At 35.7% G+C, this 22,403-nt stretch overlaps 1 long non-coding RNA gene across 1 annotated transcript; it reads right to left on the bottom strand.

The window, feature by feature from the left end:
* Window positions 1-7,307: 7,307 nt before the first annotated feature.
* Window positions 7,308-9,051, bottom strand: LOC108665795. The gene is made up of 3 exons (XR_001930462.1): window positions 9,030-9,051; window positions 8,119-8,215; window positions 7,308-7,541 (listed from the first exon to the last, which is right to left on the bottom strand). It is a non-coding gene; the product is annotated as an uncharacterized LOC108665795 (long non-coding RNA).
* Between the last annotated feature and the right edge of the window lie 13,352 nt (window positions 9,052-22,403).

Genomic DNA, 22,403 nt, shown 5'->3' with positions numbered 1-22,403 from the left:
CAGTTACATTATGTGGAACAAAGGTGGTTAAGGGACTGACCATTATCTGTTTATAATTTCTTCGAAAACGTCTCTAGCTATCGCGCCCTTAAAGAAGTGATTCTCCGAACTCTTTTACACTTCCATGATAGCGTATGTTTTCAGCGAACTAATTAAGAGAGAAAAACGATGGCAAATCAATTAATTTCATGTTAAAGTTAGAAATTCCTATAAAATTCAAATTTTCTAAACTAGCTTCTTTGCGGAGAATAAATTTTCTTTTTACACATTGTTTAATTGAACCTCTATCGGTGCCAAATGCTGCGTTAAAACATTAATAGCTTTATTTTCTTACATCTGAAAGTTTTAGCCTTCATGAAGAAGAGGAACCGAATTTACGATGAAATTGTTTCTGAATACTATATTTACGCTATATTTTATTTCTTATCCTAAGGACGATTACTATTTGAGAATTATTATCTAATATAAGTAAATACTTTCATATACATAAGTGACGCGTTAACTTTAATATATAACAGAACTAACTCTATTTGTGTCACGGTATTTAAAACTGTACATGAATATCCTACGGCATAATAAATATCGGCTCATTATTATGCGTGATAAGATATTTTCAGTCGAATCTCGATCAATTTGACATTTTACTATGCATAGTTTCAATCGAATTTTCAGTGTATCATTGCATCGACACAGCTGCGTGATTCAGGTCTAGAATCTCGTCTCTTATGTAATTTCTCGCTATCAATGGACATTTCTAAAATATTGACGAGTTTCTTTAAAAATTTATTGTTCCAGTTTTAAAAATTTTATGAATATCTGGATTCCAGAGTTGAATTCAGAGTTGATGTTTTAGCGTAGAATTAAATACTTGATGCGAATGATGCTCGTAGGTATTAGTTCCATTCTGGTATATAGTTAAACATTCAGCGCACCAATATCGACCGTTTTTCAACGGTAATATAAGGCTGTCTTACGTTCATTTTAGTTTTGGTAAGATTTCGACGTTGATCGGACATTTACTTTTGGTTGTTAAACATTTCAACCTGAAATCAACATCGAAAAAACGTTTAAAAAAATGAGTAATCAACGTACCAATATCAACGTCATTTCAACGTTGAAATAATGTTTTTTTACGTCAATGGCCAAAGATACGTTCCTTCCAGTTTTGGTCAAATTTCGACGTTGATTGGAAGTTTAATTTTGGCTGTTCAGCATTTCAACCTGGAATCAACATTGATTCAACGTTTAAAAATCAGTAAACATTCAACGTACCAATATCAACGTTATTTCGACGTTTAAATAAGGTTATTTCACATCCGTTCTAGTTTGGTCAGACTTCGACGTTGTTTGGAAGTTTAATTTTGGTTGTTCAACATTTCGACCTAACAACAACATTTCGACCTAACAACAACATTTCGACCTAACAACATCAACATGGGGTCGTTCAACATTTCGACCCCATTTCAGATGCCTGCTGGGACGGTTGTGCAGAAGGTTTTACAGCCACGGCCGTTGCTGCGGGGTAAGTCGACAATAAAGAGCCTCATCTTTACTATTTCCCACACTCGCTCTGCTCAATATTGCTCATGCCTTTATTTATAACAAGCAACGGAAATTTTCAAAATAATACTCCTATCAAATTCAATATTCAGGCTTAGAAATAAACAGAAATTAGCACTGCTACCAGATTCCTCCCATTAGTTGGTTAGGAATGGTCAATGTATATAAAAACATTGTAAACAATGAATAATTTCGAATTAAATGAACCTATTCTCATTTTTATCCAATTGTTTTATAAAACGAAGTCGGCTAATGTAAACAGTAAGCAAGTTTAATGGCGAATAGTTAAATACAAAATTATGACCAGATCTTTCCAGATAAACAAATAATCGACAAAACCCCAGCTATTATTAATTTATTCAACCAGTTAGGAGAGAAAGGCACGTGTATGACACTTTTGCTTTTTTTTAACATGAAAGATATATGAAAGCATGGGTTTTCCCAAAGAGATATCGATAATTCTAAAAGTAGCGTACGAGAAAAGAACAGTTATTCCGTTATCTGAACAGTTATAACTGATACGAGTTAGGAGGAAAACTCTAGCTTCCCGAGAATCAATGAGGGGTCGATTGCCCGACCCACTGGGCCTTATCATAACGCTTATTCAGACCCAACTTGATTGCAATTAATTATAGGAATTCTTCTGGTCATAAATTGCGTGTACTTTGTTGAGTTCCACGAATCTCCCTGAAAAAATGTGCGCAACAGCTTGTAGTGCTCGATTACTTTGTTATCTTTCGAGGAAACTCAGATCGTGATAACTTATAAAAGGTAAATGAACCAGGAATTTAAAAGCAAAGAAAATAGCAAAAAATTTCATCATTTCTTATAAGAGAAAACGTTTCGGAGTCCAGCTCCATCGTCAGTTCAAAACCTAGAACACAGGTACAAGCAATTAGTAACCTGCTTGCATGCCGAATTTCAGATCTCTAGAGCAATCAGAAGTGGGCTAATTTTCGTTGTCAATGTTAACAACAAACAAACAAACAAACAAACAAACAAACAAACAAACAAACGCGAAGCTAAGCTAAGAAAAACGTGTTAAAAACGTTTTAAAATGAGATGACATGTAGAGAAAGTACTATCTATTTACAATTTGTAGAGGATAGGAACTGAATGCAGCATTTAAACTGGGTTTCTGTTTAAAAATATATAAATTCGTAGGTCAGAAAATTCGTAGGTCAGAAACACCGGTTGTGGGGGCTAAAACTCTAAAATCACTATTGGACACCGGGACGTTGCACTGCTCGGCATGAATACGTACGGCTGAATGAGGGGGATGCGCAAGTATGTTCCCTGTTCTATAACTCCTGCCCCTATGCTCTGCAAGCCTCTAAATCCCTCCCAAATGTAAACCTAAATGTATTGCTATAGTGAACAATTTTAAAATTAGCTCGTTTTTCAAGTACAAAGATCCTCTCCCTGTTCTTATGCGATCATCCCTAGTTTATCAATATAGTTGTGCGCAGTGCGCATCTGCGTATGCGCAGTGCGCATCTGCGTATGCGCAGTGCGCATCTGCGCAATTTTTATACTAGGCTTTCAGAGCATAGGGGCAGGAGTTATAGAACAGGGAACATACTTGCGCATCCCCCTCATTCAGCCGTACGTATTCATGCCGAGCAGTGCAACGTCTCGGTGTCCAATAGTGATTTTAGAGTTTTAGCCTCCACAACCGGTGTTTCTGACCTACGAATTTTAGAATCATTATATATTTTTAAACAGAAACCCAGTTTAAATGCTGCATTCAGTTCCTATCCTCTACAAATTGTAAATAGATAGTACTTTCTCAACATGTCATCTCATTTTTATTTCTGTTATCTTCGATTTTAGTCCTGATGTCCTCAAGTTTAGGTGAATTGTTTGAATGTGAATTTTAGGTTACTAATTGCTTGTACCTGTATTCTAGGTTTTGAACTGACGATGGAGCTGGACTCCGAAACGTATTCTCTTATAAGAAATGGTGAAATTTTTGGCTATTTTCTTTGCTTTTAATTTCCTGGTAAATTTGCGACTTAAGCAGCCAAGTGATTTTAATACTTAAGGTAAATGAAATTATCGAAAATTTATCTTATTTTGTTCTCGCAGGAATTATGAAAAGTTTATTAAGTACATTGAAATTAACTCGAGCTTTCTGTTACTCCACTGTATCTGCATAAAATATTCTTCATTTATTTGTATATGTTCTGCTTTTAGTTGAAAATATACATGGTGTAGTCCAGCTTAGTTACTGATTCTAGACATAACTTTATCCATGTATAGTCTTTGAATGACATTCATTCATGTTATCACATTAGGTGGGCAAATTTTCATTTGAAACTCGTGAGGAGAATTAGAGCATTTAGCCAAATTTCGTTCACCACTTGTCCGCACTTATTTTGGTGCTGCAGTAATGCCTGAGAATACAAATTTTTGCTCGATTAAATTGAAAATTAGTTCCAGGAGATCTAGAAATAAAACGGATAATTCTGTGACTGATTTGAGAATCTATGTCTGACAGATCTGCATCGGATATTCAGGGCCCGGTGCCTAAAACTAAATCCGATCATACCGTGGCAAGATTATTATTGTTTTAAGAATTTTTGTTTGCGCCTCGGTTGTTTTATGAGGGTAAAAATATTAAAAAATTTGAACTCCGGTACATTTAAATAAAAGACTTCATCTAGTAATCTAGACTCTGCAGTATATGGTATTGACATCGAGTTATAATCTATAATTATATTTTAATTTTGAAATTACAAAGAATTGTTATATAATAATGAATTCCCTAGAAAGAAATTGAAACTCGTCTCCATTAAACAATTCTCTGTTGACATCACGACCTGTCATACAGATACAAAGCAGGTCTTGCATGATCCAAAGAGCAACATTGCATCAATTTTATACTGATTACATATTATTCCCTTACCCAGTTTCGTGAAATCCTTTTCATTGTGCACGCAAAATTTGTTGACGTTATTTCTTTGATGTTGTTCGCTTGCCTAGACATCCCAAACCTAGGGTCGATTATTATAGGATGGCATTTGAGTGATCATATGATATTCAACAGTTTTTTTAATTTAGTTGTTGATTCTTGTCGGATCAACATAGACTTCAAAACCTAATTTTCAGTACGTATTCCTGATGTGTCATGTCCAACTTTATCTATTGATCATTATTAAACGACTATCCAAAAATGCAAAATCACCGAAATATCCATATAGGAGAGACCTGACGATCATATATCAACAGGAATTCCGCGTTAATGTTGAACCAAAAAAAATTTTTAAATCATGAGTTAGCACTTTACATTGAGTAATATTACCATCCATATACCTGTTGAACGTAATAACTGAGTAGATGGAGCATCTACGAAATTCATGTATGAAATAATTGCTCCTTGATAACCTCCATTAAGTTTTCATTACTTCTATTTCCCTCCTATAGACGCTATTATCCCCATTCTCTACTGCTAGCCTCGTGGTCGTCAATTTCTCGTAGTTTTAACAACAATTGCCTGAAGAGATCTATATGGTATATCTGAATAGAGGGAGGCTCTCTATTTAAATTTGAATTACCTTCCTGTTTATGGCACTTCCGCCACCTTAATTGTCCCCGGAAGAACTTGTTATTCCATGTACTTCATCCATGTCCCGTGACGAACATGTTATTCCTTACACCGCACCCTTGTTTCCAGAAGAAATTATTGTTCTTTATACCAATTTTTGTCCCAGAAGGACGTGTTTTTTTTCCACTTCTTGTCCCAGAAGAACTTGTAATTCTTTCTATTTGTGAGTAATTACTTGTATGAGATGTGCCGTGTATTTTATTAATTTTCTAGAAGAACAGCTAAGTTAATATATATTATATATGGGTTTCATCAAATTTCTTAACGCTCAGCTCTTATTCATGGTCTGCTCTGGTTCGCACTTGATTGTTCCCATACATCGTGAATAATTCTGCACAACTATAAATGAGAAAAGAAAATTCTCGTAATTGCTTCATAATGATTCCAAGAATTTATTAGTAACTCTGCAAATATATAAATTATTCGCCATGTAATCATTATTCATTAGAAATTTTACTGATTCATGTTCCATTTAATCAAAATTATGTTCCGTTTTACTGTAACGGAGACCTTAGAGATTAAGCTAGATTAAGTATTGATTTTGAGAGAAATTTTGAAGCATTAGCTGAACTTTTGACTGGCTTATGTGATACGGAGGTGACTCAAATGGTGTTCTAGGCTACTGTATTGCCCGCAGTGACCAGTGTGCAATTCACTTCCTATCATCTTTTTGATTTAATGCATGTTATGGGCCCTTTATCATGATTAATGCATGCCACGTTACTATTTGGTTTGACCCAACTTTAAGTCGTCTCTGACGCATTAATTAAACTTGGCAGTATTGCCGGCTTTCGAGCCTATTAACTTTACGCCCTGTGGCGCTTTAGCCCTATTAACTTAGTCACGTTGGGTCTACCAAGTCATTCATTAATATACTAACCTTTGCACTCATTTGCACTTGCAAACACCTTTGTACCTCTAAACGGCTTTCAAGCCGCTTCTAAATTTACCCCAGCGGTAATAAATTAGAAGGTTAGTCTCGAAATATTTAATCTTAATTTTGCATAAATTGATCGATATATCTTGATCCTCATAATGATTAATAGCATGCGATACAATAGCACTTGTTCCATCAATCTAATCTTGGTTTGTAACTGTTGATTTTACAGTATAACCTCCGTCGCATCTCGTACGTCGCATCTCTTTTGCCGTGTGTTTCGTGCCGCCAGTGCAGCCAGCGCGACATTATTTGTGCTGTACGCGTTATTTCATTCGAGGTTAGATTGGGAATATGCGTTCACTATCAAGTGTTGTACCGCTAAATTGGAATTACTGAACATAATTGATAAACTCATTTCTCAACCTCTGGCATTTGTTTAGCAAGGTCTCTTTTTCTACTTTCAGTTTCCTAAACTGCATCCACTGCAGTTCCGTTATTCTACTTAGCTGGAGCCGAAGTTCACCTTCTGGAGTTTCAATAAAATTGTTAGCCGTTATGTTTGTATAAATTCCTTACGTAGTCTTGCAAATTATTTTCATTATCATTTCTCTCTAGCAGGAATTTTCACATAAGATGAGTCACGGGAGAGGATAGGCTGCGGGTAACAGTGCATATTTCAAAACTAAAAAAAAATAACACTATGACTTCCATGGGTTCACGCCACGAGGATATTTTCATTAATGCGTGGACATTGACTCGTTATACCTGTGATTATTTAACAAAATAATATAAATATGATAGTTTATAATCGTTATAGTTTGCCATATTGACAAACTGATCGTTGTCGTCGATTGGTATCGACATATTGAAAATCTTCATCAAGTCAATAATTTGTGATAAAAACCAAAGTGCCAATAAAATTTTATTCATATAATATAATGAATTAATTATATGTGATATTTTTTTATTTATCGCAAAGACGTACAGGCTACATGATGAATCGGGAAGCAAAAATACACATTTAAAAGAATTTCTTATAGAATAAAATATAATAGAAGTGTCGGCACTGAAGAAATAGGCCCATGGCCTGTTGCCGATTCATGTACTTTTCGTGACATGATTCACAAGGGATCCGGCCTTTGGAACCCGATCTTTCCATAGCTGACGATTGATTGAGATAGCTGTTGAAAATGGCATGAAAAAACAGCTGAAATATCTTTTTTCTCCGAGAACGGATGAGGGCAATTGAGTTAAACACACTAAGCAAGAATTTTTGTAATTATAAAATCATGCAAATTAATTCATATTGTGTAAGAAAATCAACGTCTACTTCTCAGTTCTCGAAGTAGGGACTTTAAATGCAATATATTATTTGCCACCGATTGCTTCCTTCTCTCTCTTGTCTTTCACAGCCTTGGCGCTGACGACAGTGTCGCTGTGACAGCCTTGCTTCAGGGACCTGATGGAGTTGTCTGCGAGGCTGAGATCACTCAACTGTGGAAATATAATGGATTCTTACTTTAATCCTACATGCTGAGTACCGTGTATCAAATTAAGTTCTTTCGTTTTTAATTGTTTTTGTTGATGTTGCAATTGCGTATGAGGTACGCAATTAGAATATTAGGTCCTCTGCATGCTAACGTTCAGAAATGTTGGGTGAGTGGCGAAATTATCAGAAAATTTTTATGATTATGCGACTATGAAATTCTGAAATTATATATGTACGCTCTACTTTAATATTTTGTATGTCGCAAAAATGTTGCGACTTACCCAGATTACTGTGAGAAATGTGAAAAATGCTGCCTCTTACCTTATTTGCGACAGTGGATCTATCCTTACAAAATGTTCTCTTTTTTCTCAGAGAGAGGCCCTCTCTTTTCTCAGAGATAGGCACTCTCCTTTCTCAGAGAGAGGCCCTCGTGATTTCATCGGTTGAGTCATCCATTTGGATTCATGTAATACTGAATTTCAAATAGCAACATTGTGATTAGTAATTATTACCAGACTTCAATTAAACAAACAGAAAATAATTTAAAGATTTCCCAAATGAAGCATATATTGGGGAACTCACTGTAGAAAACGTGCCGTAGTTTATTACTGTGCCGTCTGCTCCTTGGAAGAGAATGTCGGGAATTGCGCAGACTGAACCTCCCGTGAACTCGGGTCCCCTGCCACAAAAAAATTACAAAAATAATTTCTCGACGGATATTGAATTAAAATTGCAGAATATAAAGGATATTTGTGCATTACTTCGAAATGATCGTGAGCTATAAATGTAGTGAGCATTTGATTATAAAAAACGCCCTTATTGAACAAGTTAACGTTCGATTAGTTAACGTTCCCCAAATTTCGAATTAACCTTAATTCACATCGAAATTTTATGTAACTCATCTGAGATATTAAACGTTAATGATTTTAAAGAAAATAAATTGTGAGCAATAGTTTTCGAGAATAAGCAATCTTCTACAGATTAGGAAGAGAATTATCATCCAGAGTAGGGGCAATAAGGAACAGAAGTACTTGAAAGAATTACCTAAGACTACTAAAGAAGTAGTTAAGACTACTAAAGAAGTAGTTAAGATCACTTCAATCACTTTATAATACATTGCTTAATAAGGCCTACAGTGAAATAGGCAGATAACCTACACCTCACAACCTACACCTGGAAACTTCCACATAAGCTAGATATTCTTTTCTAAACACCTGTCCGAGAAATTACTGCATGTCTTTTTGTGATTTAGCTGGATTTAATTTTTATTCGATAGTTACGTAAGCATGAGACGAAGAAAAGATATCAAGGCGGCAATATGTGCCCATCTAATGCAGGACAAATATACGTGAATTGGGTACTGCCATTGAGGCAGATATGTTGAAAGAATGTTGGCATCCTTTCCATAGTTACAGAATATTTTCCTCAAACCGATCTATCAAAATACTACTATCAGGCCATGCTGGGCTCCTGTTCCTAGAGTGAAGACTTACGTAAAGAGAGTCCAGCCATCGAAGGCTGAAACGTCCTGCTGTGCTGGGCTCCTGTTCCTAGAGGGAAGACTTACGTAAAGAGAGTNTGAAACGTTCTGTTGTGCTGGGATTCTCTTACTGGAGGGAAGACTTACGTGAAGAGAGTCCAGCTATCGGCGCCAGAGATGACAAGAGAAGACACGTCAGAGTCCAGGATACCGACCGACGGCGTAGTGTGGTTGGTTGCCTGCAAATTCTATGCCTGCGAAACAGTGGCCTCCATAAAGATTGAAATAGGGTTCGTTAAGCACGTATGGACTCCCAGCAAACCGGAGAGAAGATGGCTGAGAGAAAACACCGATGAAAACTGGTTATACGTATTACTTATATATTAATGGATTTAAATAAACATAAGGGTTTCTTATTATGAGTAGTCATCACGGAATTAAGCTTTTTCGAGTACATATGGTAGGAGCAATTCAAGATTTATTAATATTTTTTATTACATTTTGATATGCTATGCGGCGCAGCAAGGTCAGCCTCTATTACGAATTGGATGCATGTTTATTAAATGTAAAAGTTTGTTGATTCTTGAATAAGAGCAATGAGTCTCATTTGAGCGGGAAGGAAGAACTACAATTAATGAGCTTAGTTAGTACATAAAACCAATTTCACTTCTAAAGTTTTTAGTTCTCTTATTTGAACAATTATGTTTTGCAAGGCAATCGCCTTGGTCCGGAAGCTGGATTCAATTTTAAAAACAAAGAAATATCTAGTTTATTACTTATGTGTTAATGTGTTGGAGTTTATTTCAGTCTTTATTTTATGTAAGGAGATGGAGTTTGCTATGCAGTGTTTATCCAACCACAAATTAGTAGTGGAATAATGTAAAAAGCTAACTTCGTTCAATATTTCTCATTCATTCATTCTACAACTCATTTGAAAACCACGAACTCGTGTGGCAAGTCTCATACAGAATTTTTTTTGGTTGACTCCAAGCAATAATTCGTGCGAGCTTCAAATAACGATGATCAATTACAATACCATTACAAAGTATTGAAGATCAAGGTCATTTAACGAACACATATAACTTACTTATGCCCGGAATCTGAAGCTTAGTTTGTCCTCTGGGGTACCATTTCTAACTACAGCAACTCATATGAACTCCTTTCTTAGTGTTTACCAAATAAGTTAAATAAGGTAAATTAAATTAGCGCTTAAAGTTCCTTGCTGATCGTGCCTAACCAATAAAGTGTGTAAGATAAACCATATACATTAGAATTTCAAATGTGCAAGTCAATAGTCGTCAGACTCGAAGCGCATACAAGGCTAGAAGAAGCAATAATAATTTGCCTTCATATAAATCACCTACTTAAGCTTGAATTTCAGATGCGTACTGAAACTTAGATAAAGTATAATATAATACTTTTCTTTCAATTTTTGTACTTCAGAGCACACTCCCAGATCATAACAGGTATCGATTTTGACGGTGAAACACGAGGTGTCAGGCGTGTAGTAATTGTAGTCGATATTTTCATACATTAACCACCTGTTCACAGAAATGGCTAATAATGAAAGGTTATTTAATGAATATATTACTAATCAGTTCTCACCGCTAAATATTAACTCAGTATATAATTTAAATACTCACAATTCTGTTTGACAGGCTCTAGTGATAGCTCTGTCCATGTTGTAAACACTCAGGTCCTATACTTTCGAAAAAAGTTAAGAGATCGTAAGTTCATCAGCCAATCATTGACGGCCTTTACAGCAAAATCCCCCAATCATAGACAAGAAAATAGAGCGTAAGTACTTACGTTCACTTAGCGAGTTTCGAAAGTATGGCCCCCAGGTCTGGGGCGTATGTTAGGTAGTTGTAATCGACACCTCCGTCCGTGTATGCATGAAAGTGGACATAATTCGTTGCTCTCTCAGCTCCTGTACATTGAGAAGAGAAATTGTACATGAAAGCTGTTTGAATAGGAAAAACTAAATCTATACATGTATACATATTGAATTGCAATCTAAAATCATATCGCTGCTTCAAATGTCATTTTACTTCGAGGAAAAATAATTGCAACGATTTTAGAGCGCACAGAACTCACTAAAACAGTCTATATCGTTTCAGTGGACCACCGTTTGCTCAGAATTCAATTAATACAGCCACTAGCAAGGTTCAGCAATAACCTAATAATCGTTCAAGCAACACATTTTTCTTAATTTTAAACAAAAATAAATATAATTCGGTCATTAGGCGAAACATCTAAAATGGAATCCATCAGCTTAAATCAGCAGCAGCTAATCCATGAGTTCTGAGAATACGTTACCCTGAATCCTGGCAATCCTAATCCCATCGTCAAGAATCTCTGCCCACTCGAAACCCGTCACCCAGAAACGCCTCACTCCAAATCCCCTCAATAACTAGAAATTCAAATTATAATTATTGAAAGAGCTCCTCTTAAGGAGCTCTTGTTGTACTAATATTTATCTTCAGTTATGGAAAAATAGGCAAATTGAAACTTGTGCTTATTATAAATTTAGTTTAAAAAAACACTACTCGATTCCCTGAGATCTTAGAACCCTGTTCTTCGTAATAATTACTATTCTCACTAATAATATGTAAAAAGTATTGGTTCCCGTTAATATTCCGAAGCGAGAAGAATTGAGGATATTCGTTCTATGCACTAGCATCTGCATTTGCAGATACATGAATCAAAGAGACCAGCAACCGTAAAAATCTTCATTAGATAGAATATTGTTGCCAGATGACAAATTCAAATGTTTGGTAAATGGACTTGATGGTTGATCTAACTATTCGGTGATGAAAAGGTGAGAACTTAAATTTGAAGATGAATAATATTCATTATGTATTCCGGATCCAATAATAATGTAAAATCAAAATCACGTACCATAAAATTTTGCGTTATTGCGTAAAAACTAACGTTTTTACTGTAATTGTTTCATTGCAATAATAATAAATTAGAAAAAAAACAATAATTGTTTATCGTTTGGGTCAATTAACAATGTACGAATCAAACCTTTGTTCTGTACGAAATACATTCAACACTCGAAATATATTTAACCTCTCGAATTGCTTTACCTTCACAGTTCCCCTCTGAAACTAAGAATAAGACCACCACTAATGCAAGCGACAACAAAGCGAACGTCTTCATGTTGGGGGGAAGAGTGGAAAAGAACATCCAATTGAGAAATAATCTCCTTTTATTCATGTAGGGCAAAACTAATCATGTTTTTGAGGACCCAATTTGGTAAAATTGCGTATTAATAGAGTATTCTGAGATTACGAAAGCAGACGTGGGAACACTTGCGACTGCTTTCTTGATAGTATGATTCTTTGCAAATCACGAGCGATAATCTCATTACCTATCTCATTACCTTAGAGGTATTTCAATGTGATTGTTTATCTAATATAATAGTTCCTCGGGGTATTGAAGTTAATCAATCCGATGAAAAGGACAATGGAAAATGATCACACGCTGACGAGCCAGCGAGCCAGTCCATGTATAATTTCAGGAGGATAAGAATTGGAAGCAGTTTTCATACCAGACTTATGTTTTAAACCAAATTAAACTTCTATTCCTAAAAATCGCTAGCCGGAAGCAAAGTACAGAAACTGAAATTTCAAACTGCCCAATGAATAAATGGACGTTGTTAATTCATACAGCCGAATGAGTTGGATGCGCAAATAGATTTTTGAACGATTACAACTCCCTGTATGCTCAGCCGTTCTGGATTAAAAATAACGAGACGTCAAACTGACGTACTCTGATGCGCAATGCGCGCAACTGTAAATCTAGAAACTGAAAGAGCAAGTATTAGAAAACGGTGATTATCTTTATGCCTGAAGAAACAACCGATCCAAAACTATTCACAACCTATACTTTTACTATACGTATATAAATGATATTGCATTCGTGCGTCTTACCTTTTAATCATTTAAAGACAGATGAGCATATCATATTTAAAATACAGGGTGCGTTAGAAGAATTTTATTTTTAATACTCGCTTAATGGGGCGCGATGTGATAGGTTGTGCTACCCCCCTCTGTTGTGCGGGGGGGGTAAGTGTTTGCAAAGGATGTTTTCAGTTTTAGTTCCCGTTTCTAATTGTCATCCACGTGATGTCGGATCATTTCGCACGTTCAACCTTGATACATTCTCTGTTGATTACCGCTCCTTTAATGAGAATAGTAGTGTCGCTAACCGTAGAATAGGAACTGTGAGAACGCACATGACTTGTAAAAATTATGATAGATTAAGGTTCCTTTTTTACAGCACACCCACAATAATTTTACCCGCCATGAGCTTCCAGCCAAACATTGCGACGCAATTGCGTCTGTTGTGCTGAAGATGACTGAGCGTGACTATTTCACGGTAATTGTATGTCAACAAAGGAACAATCATGTATGAAAAATTATATTGCGGATATTGCAGTTGAATTAGTCTGTTGTGCTGAAGATGACTGAGCGTGATTTTGTCGCCTTCAAACCGCACCTGAATTGAAATATATTTCCGCACCGCGGTATGGTTCACAGCGACAAGATTTACTTTTCTATTTTCGGTTGGTTTAACTAACAAGACATTTACTACTCAAGTCTTTAAAGTCCTTGAAAACTTCATCTAAACCTCTGCATTGCAAGCGTGTTGCCCTATAGAGTAAAATTTTGCAGGTAGGTAACATTGGTCCTAATTTATTTGGGGAAAACAAAACACGCTGCTTTCTTAATAAAATTCCCTATAAATTCACTTATAGGGAGCTGATCAAAGATTTTTCCGTCTATATATGAAAGAAATGGATATCGGTGATGACGCCTCATGTAACACGGCAATAATTTACCGAACACTTAATTAGTCACTTCTATGGTCTTACTCGTCTAATTCATTTTTCGTGTAATTCAGATCATTAAGCAAAAGTGTGAACAACTGTTCTTCAAATCAAATTTCCATCTACGTTCGAGCGATGTCACTTCTTCATGATTTTCTTCTCTAATTCACGTCGACTAAAACGCGCTCTGGAAAAATGCATTTGTTGCGAAGCAAATATTGTTAATTTTTAAACTCCTTGCCAAGAATTCAATTTGCTTTGGTTAATTGATCTAAAACTGATACTATTGTCTGTCTAAAAATAATAATGCAATTTAAACCAAATTTATAATGCTCAGGCCAATTTTGACTGCAAAGGAATTGTTTTCTTCGGAACTATAAGTATAATTGAATAATTTTCTTTTTCTTAGACTGGTCTTCTTTTATAAAGAATCATTGAATTTTATGTAATAGCGAAATTTTTTCAACGTCTCTTGTCAACGCCACAGTGACATCGGGATCTCCGGACGCATAACAAGTCTGTCAAATAATCATCATTGTAGCCAATAGTAAGCAACTACAAAGGAACGATGGAGTTGATGAAGTTATGATTGATGACAACCTCGATACCATGAAAACCCCGCATCGTCGTAAAAGCGTCTTCAAGATTGTTGTTTCGACATTATCAGCAATATTACTCCCATCGCATTCAATTAAAGCTTAAAGCGCCAATAATAAGTGTCTATTGACCTACAATACTTTCACTAAATGTATTCTAAGTTATTCTGAAAAACTGAAGTAATAACTAAAGTTTTCAAATCAATTGTCAGAGAATTCGATTATTTCTTCAAGTGGCAATTCTTATTTTATTTGAAAACGATGAGTGGTTGAGTTCATGTTATGTTTATTCTTTTCTTCTTCCAGTGAGGAACAATACTAGAAGAATCATTTAAATTCAATGTGCTGGTGGTCTTAAATACATTGCAAATTGTCTTGCAAGCACAATCATAATGATCACTTTTGAATTACTTCAATTCCCGTATTTGCGTGCAAGAATTCCACATGTAAACACGATTGTAGAAAGGACACGAACATAAAGAAATTGCATTGTTCTTGTCTTCCTCTTTTTAAAATCACTAAGGGCGGAAATAAGGAAAGTAACGTAATTTCTACAATAGTATTTAACAAGCATTACATGTTTCAAGCTGGAACGTAATGATGCGCCAGCTTTATCCTATGTATAAAAAAATATAACTCAGTGCTCACTGCAGTGAGTGACAGAGAGCGCATTTTCTCGTCGACGAAAATGTGAAGTCACGGACGGACGGACGGACTGACATGACGAGCACAATAGGGCATTTTCTCCATAAACGAGAAAATGCCCTAAAAACAAGATGTTTTAGGACCATTTATAAGCCACGAGCAGCAGCTTGATCGGCTCTTCTGGCCTTCACAGCCTTAGCGCTCACTATGGTGTCGCTGAAGCAGCCTTTGATCAGCGACCTTATCCCTCCATCGAATAAGCTAAGCTCGTTTAACTGGAGATACAGAATCAATATATACAAGTAATATAATTAATAACATTATCCTCTGAGTTATCAATAAACTAACCAGTGAGTAACCACCAATAACCTTTTGTATAGTATATTGTCCATTTGTAAAATAAGTATCATATAAAGAGATGGAAAGAACATAAAAAAACACATGTATTAAAAACTGCATTTGTTTGTGTTGAAATCTAGAAGAGGCTGGATTTTAACCATAACGAATATCCATCCATTCATTGACATGAACTTGGAATTTTCATGTAAAGTTTCATGAACGCATAATTTTTTGCGGAATATTTCCAGTGAATTCTTTATAATCGTAATCCATCACAAAAAATCGTCAATTAATCAAGGGAATTCAAGCTTTCCTATTGAATGTTTGTCTTTCGAGTGATGGATCATAAATTCGTGACCAAGAAACCGGTATTTATATTCTTTTCGACCGCAGCAAATGCGATCTAATAAGGACTCGATATATTCTATAAACTTCGAGAATAATTCATAAGGTATTCTTACATAGTCTCGCTGATAATTTAAAGAAGGTTATCCTTTGGAAACGGAATGAAATTATTTAATTAATGAACAGGGAGAAATTTCTTAGCAAATGCTAGAGGATTTTTCGATTATGATTGAAGGTATTTACTGAATTCAACGGAATACTTTTAAATAATTTTTATAAAATCACCTACGTTAAAGTTTGCGTATCAGTTTAAAAAAAATATCGTAAGATAGTACAAAGCTCTTCGAGATCTTTCAGTTGCTATGACCGGTGATGATAAATGGATGTCAGGTTATAGATGAAAGAAATAATATTTTTTAAACATTACATAAAGAAAAAAATATAACTCAGTACTCACTGCAGTGAGTGACAGAGAGCGCATTTTCTCGTCGACAAAAACTTGAGGTCACGGACAGACGGACGGACAGACGGACGGACAGACGGACAGACAGACAGACAGACGGACGGACATGGCGAGCACAATAGTGCATTTTTCCATAAATGAGAAAATGCGCTAAAAATATGTTAACTGAAGAACTTTCTGCCATGTTTGCATAGAATTCTAAAAAATTATGCCTTCCGCCTAAATTCTGTCGTTTAGCGCACCAAGTTCCCCAAGTTTCTAAGGTTCTAAGTATTTTTAGATATCAATAAATTCACAAGTGAAATCTCAATTGAGGTCAAGATAAATGCTATAGAGTGAGTAAAAAATTATCGGTTCTGTAAATCACTGGTATTAAAGCCAGGTTGATTAAACGTTCTTTGAAGATTGCTGGAACAGATTGATAAATAGCGTGATTTTTTCACGCCTTGCGTCTATACATCAGCGGAACTTTACTCTTGAGTCAGATGTGTCACGAGTGAGGTATCTCTCTGTATTTACTGCCCAAGACTCGCCAAAAACTCCGACACTTTTGGCAGTCAGAAGATTCAGTGTCTCGACCTGTCTAAATTCAGAACAAAACTCGCAAAAAGTGACAAACCAAGAATAACTTCAGGCAATTGAATTAGTTTTTGGTAGGCAGGATATCTTGAAAGGTATGAGAATGTCTGAAAATCGGAACGGGAAGTCTTGGAACTTTCGCGGGCTGTTTTACTCGTTTGTTCTCCATCAGAGACTGAAAACTCCATTTTAGCGATACATTCTGAATAAATCGTATTCAATATGAAGCCGTTTTTTAAAATGTTCCATCGAGGAGCCAAACGAAAATTTGGCCCAATTTCCTTCAAATAGGTTAAAATGTTTAGTGATTTGTCATCAATCACATCCATATTACGGAAATTTTTAAAATGTTTCTCGGGTTAACCCTCTCGTTTGAACTTGTAAGCCTTGCAAATAATAGATTCATGATATTTGATTCATGAATTTTCTAGCCCTGTATCATCAAAGCATCAATGAACACGGCGCGTCTAAACGAGGTGACTTTTAATAGTGCACTCAAAAACCGAAATTACAGTACACGCAACTTAGCTATTGATTAAATTATTATTGAAAGGCGTTCATAACAACATAGTTACGAGTACTCAGCCTTCGCGTCATATATCGAGCTGTCATGTCTGCATTATGCGATGACATTCTGGTCGCATTGGAAAAAAATAAAAATGACAATAAAGCATGCACGATGCAACAGTTCATTACCAACACTCAAATGACCAATTTGCTGTAATCTAATTTTATAAATTTTTAATTTTCATCGAAGAACTGTTACAAGTACCATGCATTTCAGTAGCATTCTATTACATTCCTGAATTGCTTAGTGTGAGAATTATTTCTAATATTTTATTCAGTTTAACACAAAATCGAACTATTCGGTATTGCCCTATAAATGATACGAGTTGTACACAATGGATGATGTAATCAACTTTCCTTATTATTTGATTTTGTATTCATCTGCACGCTATCTAAATTTCATTTGCCGGCAAATTAATGCAAAACATTATACAAGGCTGAAAATTTATTTAACAGGGAAGTGATGCTATTTTTTGTTATTTATATTCGAAATGAACATTATAGTTGCGTATCTGAATTGCGTGAAGATACTATAAAATTTGGTTATAAAACAAGTTGTAGTCGTATAATAAAACCTTACTGTCATGAGAAATGTTCACGGCGATTGTATTAGTTGCATCTTGTGTTACAAATCTAAACAATTGTCCACAGTTAATACAATATTTTCATAAGAAATTAAGGCGTTTTTCTGTTGTGCAAAGATGAGATCTCATCACTGAAACGTCCTTATTCCGCAAAAAAAAAATACAATTTTTCATAAGAAATTGAGGCGTTTTCCTGTTGTACAAAGATGAGATCTTATCACTGAAACATCCTTTTTCCGTAAAAAAATACAATTTTTCATAAGAAATTAAGGCGTTTTTCTGTTGTACAAAAATGAGATCTCTCCACTGAAACGTCCTTTTTCCGCAAAAAAATACAATTTTTTCATAATAAATTAAGGCGTTTTTCTGTTGTGCAAAGATGAAATCTCATCACTGAAACGTCCTTTTTCCGCCCAGAAAAAATTACTACACTCATATCATTGGGCTTGCACTTGCTATTGGCACCGAGTGAGCCGATGACAGGGTTGGGGTCATGCATCATCAGGTGTTGATTTCCCTGGGGCTGCCCGCCGAAATTGGGACACTAGACTTAAGACTCAGAAACTTTCTTTATGTATCGAAGCAAGTGTTTGCTTTTGGTATTGTTAACAATATCGGTGTCATCCGCCGAGCACCTAAAGCAATGAGCAGAATGCATTTGATACGCGAATAGGTAGAAATAGTGTTTGTTTCATGCTAACTTATTCTTCGGAATATATGAAACAAATAAGGTGGCATTCATTAATGGATTCAAAAGAATCCACAGGCAGCTCTTCTTATTTTTGTTTGATATCAATGTACTCCCGGCTAAACTAAAGGAATAAAATTTGGGGTCATCTCAACTAGTTTTTAACAATTCTAAATGTTTTTCTTATTATTTATCGCTTTCTGGCCTTTGTTATTATCCACTGACACTCACTATACTTTTCTGTAAATCTGCCTATCGAAAGCTATTTTACAACACTTCTCTTTAACTTCACTTTCTATTTGTTTCTCTGTCTGTTTGTCTGTCTGTCTGTCTGCTACAAATCTTATAATTGAAATTTAACACACTTCTACTTATCCTATCGATCTGAAATTTTGCACACCTGCGTAAAGTTGGAGACAACGCAAGAATCGAATGACAAAATAAATTATTTTTGAAATTAAAAAAAATTTTCAATATAAAAAAAAATTAAAAAAATAATTTTGTCAGCTACAAACCTTATAACTGATATTTGACACATTTTTACCTGTCCAATTGAGCTGAAATTTTGCACACTTGTGTGAAGTCGGAGGCAATGCATGAATCAATTGACAGAATAAATAATTTTGAAAAAAATTATATATAAAAACTGAAAAATTAATTTTTTAAAATTTGAAAATAAAATGAGAAATTCATTGTACATCTTTAACATTGGAGACACTGGATTCTTTAGAAGTGTTGTCCTTAAAAAGTAATTTTTAGAGGTATACTATTTAATGCAAACTCAATATCTGATCCACGGTCCCGCAAAAAAAAACTGTCGTAGTATGTCGTGTTTTTCTAACGACAATTTTTTTATCGTACCGTAATGCAATGAATTCTTTACTAACGCGACTCCATCTTTCGCTTTCCGATCATTTAAAATTTAAACGTTATCCAATGCCAGGAAAAAATGAGAGACATTGCGGCAATTTACCTGAAACGGTCTATGATGATGACTGAAAAGTGACCTATTATGAACAGAACAAAGCCCATCAAGACAAAACTCGGGTGAGTTCTGAGATCTCTAGGTTATATTTAAAGGCTCGCGTGAAGGTAATCAGCTGATTAAGAGGTACTTGGGCTGATCTACGGCCAGTTGGCATGGAACTTTGCAATCGCTTTCTTCCTATACAAGGCGGAATAAATGGAATAAAATTCCTGGCTTGTTTGAAAGCTGTTTCGAGGCATGGCACAGAGCCCATGAATTTAGGGCTTAGTTATTTAATCCGTTCCCATCCTTTCCTGTGTCTATTTATTTTTTGCTTGCTATTAATCATATGTGTGACGTGCCCTCGAAATTCGTTTGAATCAGACGCCACGATAATTGCTTCGTAGAACAATAATAATATTTACATTTGATATGTAGTGAACGCTTTATTGAACAGTGGCGCGAATATTTACCAGGCATTCACGTCTACAACCACCCATGGATGTTTAATTGTTTTTCATACAACTGATTACCTTGAGCTATTAATAATTTTATTTTCCTCACCTATGTTCGTATTTATTTCACTTGCAATGTTCATACACACTGTTCACTCCCGCGAATTAGGGGTAGAGCAAACTAATATATGAAAGTTTCACTCGGAATCCAAGTTTCCCACAAGTCCCACATGAAATATATGTCACGGGATATTAGGTCAAACATACCTTACAAGTCCTAAGAAACACAAATTCCATTGAAGCACTCGAGTTGTGCGAGACTGGAAATAGCACAGGACACCCAAGTCCTGAGAGACTCATGCGCTGTCACTGTAATGGGCTCCCAATATTCTAGCACCGCAGCTGCATGCGCTGCTTGCACTTTGAGCTGCAGAGGCGCGTCTCTCAAATGCATTGCAATCGCGGCCTCTGTAATCAATAGGATGCGCGACTCCCAACCACCTTGCTTGCTTCTATCACAATAAGATTGCGAACAAGAATTACGATCCTGCCCCTGCCAAAGTAATACTCAGAGTGCAGTATTTCTGAATTTTATAACAGGGAATTCCGCAGTGATATGCTTAATCCAATTTTGAACCTTGAAGCTGGATTGTAGATACTCAGAATTTTGGCTTGAGGTAAAAAAATTTAATGTCGGACGGGTAATGTCGAGAAATTTGTCGTGATTTTATTGAATTGCAAAATGGTTCCAATCTCAAACGAATTTTGGGCCTTTTTGTTATGTAGCTGTCTTAATCATATCTGAATTTTTGTCTTCGGTTATACGTAATTTTTAGTGAGGATCCAAGTTAGATTTATAATCTAAAATTTCGATCGAATATAGCGCTGTCATAATGTGCAAAAGTATTTATAATGTTTCATAAGTTTCTGATCCAGGGTCGCGTCTGTGTGACAAACTTTGTTCATCATGCACGACAAAATTAACGACAAATTATTTATGCATTGTTCCATTCTTTTTTTCTCAATAGCCCATCTTTGCCCTAATTTGAACAGAGTTAAATTTCAAACTCTGAAGTTCATCATAATAATAATCTCTTCTTTACGACTCCATTAGAAGGTTGTTTCTTTATCAAGCGATCGCACTTAGGCGTGCCGTTCCTCTGTCTACACAAGTTTCGCTGTATCAACTTCTATCAAATTATCACTTTCATTCTTTCCGGGCGCAAAAATAATTTAGGGATGCTTTCCTGATCTAAACGTATGCAGGCGAACAATGTGCGGATCTGCTCTTTGCCGGAACAGATGTCAGTGGAATTAACCGAAGAATTTCCCATTTGATGCACCATTAAAAACGCGAGACACATATTTGCATATCAATGGCATGCCGATGGAATTCGAGTGATGTTTTCCGGCAAGCAGAACTCGTTCCCAGGGAGATGTGTTCTCGGCAAGACTGCTCAATTGCATTCGAATATTTCAAGTCTCATGACTTACAACATGCGCCTCATGAATGTTGCTTCTCTTGGATCCAACGGCAGATTTACCGTTGCTTTTAAAATGAGTGAGAAACCAGTTGGACGTGGCTTAGAAATTCTAGGTCTCGTGGATCGGTGTTGAAAAAAATGTGCAATTTCATTTTTTTAAGTGTATGCGAGGAGCGTGCCTCATATATCGCTCTTGAAGGTATTAGTTTAAGAATAAGTGTCAAAAACTTTTGGAATAAGTAAATGTATACCCCTGTGTGAGGTATAGATTCTGTGTGCAATATAAAAAATCAGTGTGCAATGATGTGTGCATTGCATCATATTTATTGACAAATTCTCTAACAAATTCCCTTATCATTAACAACCGTTGTTGTGTATTCGTTCAGTAAGATTATTGACGCCTCCACCAAACTTTTTTGCTCATTAATTAGTCCTCGCCTAATTAATTAGGCGTCTGCAATGATGAGCTTCCTGTTACAAAGGCTGCGTATTGAGACGACGATCTGTTTAATCGACGCCTATAATGTACATAGTCCTCCGTAAGCGTGCACGTGTTGAAGCCTCGATTATTTTCAAAATTACCTAAAAATTGTCAAAAACGTGCCCGATTCTATAACTTGAAACAGGATTCAAGCGAGAATGGCGGTAAAAAAACTTTAGTATCTTTGGTATTAGGAAATTTTTATCTTTAGACAAGACGCAAATTATTAGTTAAAAAATCTTGATATTTTGGAAGCGACTAACAGGTCTTCGGAACTTTTTCAATAAGAGGCAGATTCTGGTGACGAGAGGAGTTCGTAACGCCCTCAATGACCCAACTACTCGACAATAAAATTCT

Source organism: Hyalella azteca, unplaced genomic scaffold (assembly GCF_000764305.2).
Source record: "Hyalella azteca isolate HAZT.00-mixed unplaced genomic scaffold, Hazt_2.0.2 contig10608, whole genome shotgun sequence".
NCBI lineage: Eukaryota > Metazoa > Arthropoda > Malacostraca > Amphipoda > Hyalellidae > Hyalella > Hyalella azteca.
The sequence above is the reverse complement of the archived record's forward strand: the minus strand, read 5'-3'. Positions and strand labels throughout refer to the sequence as shown.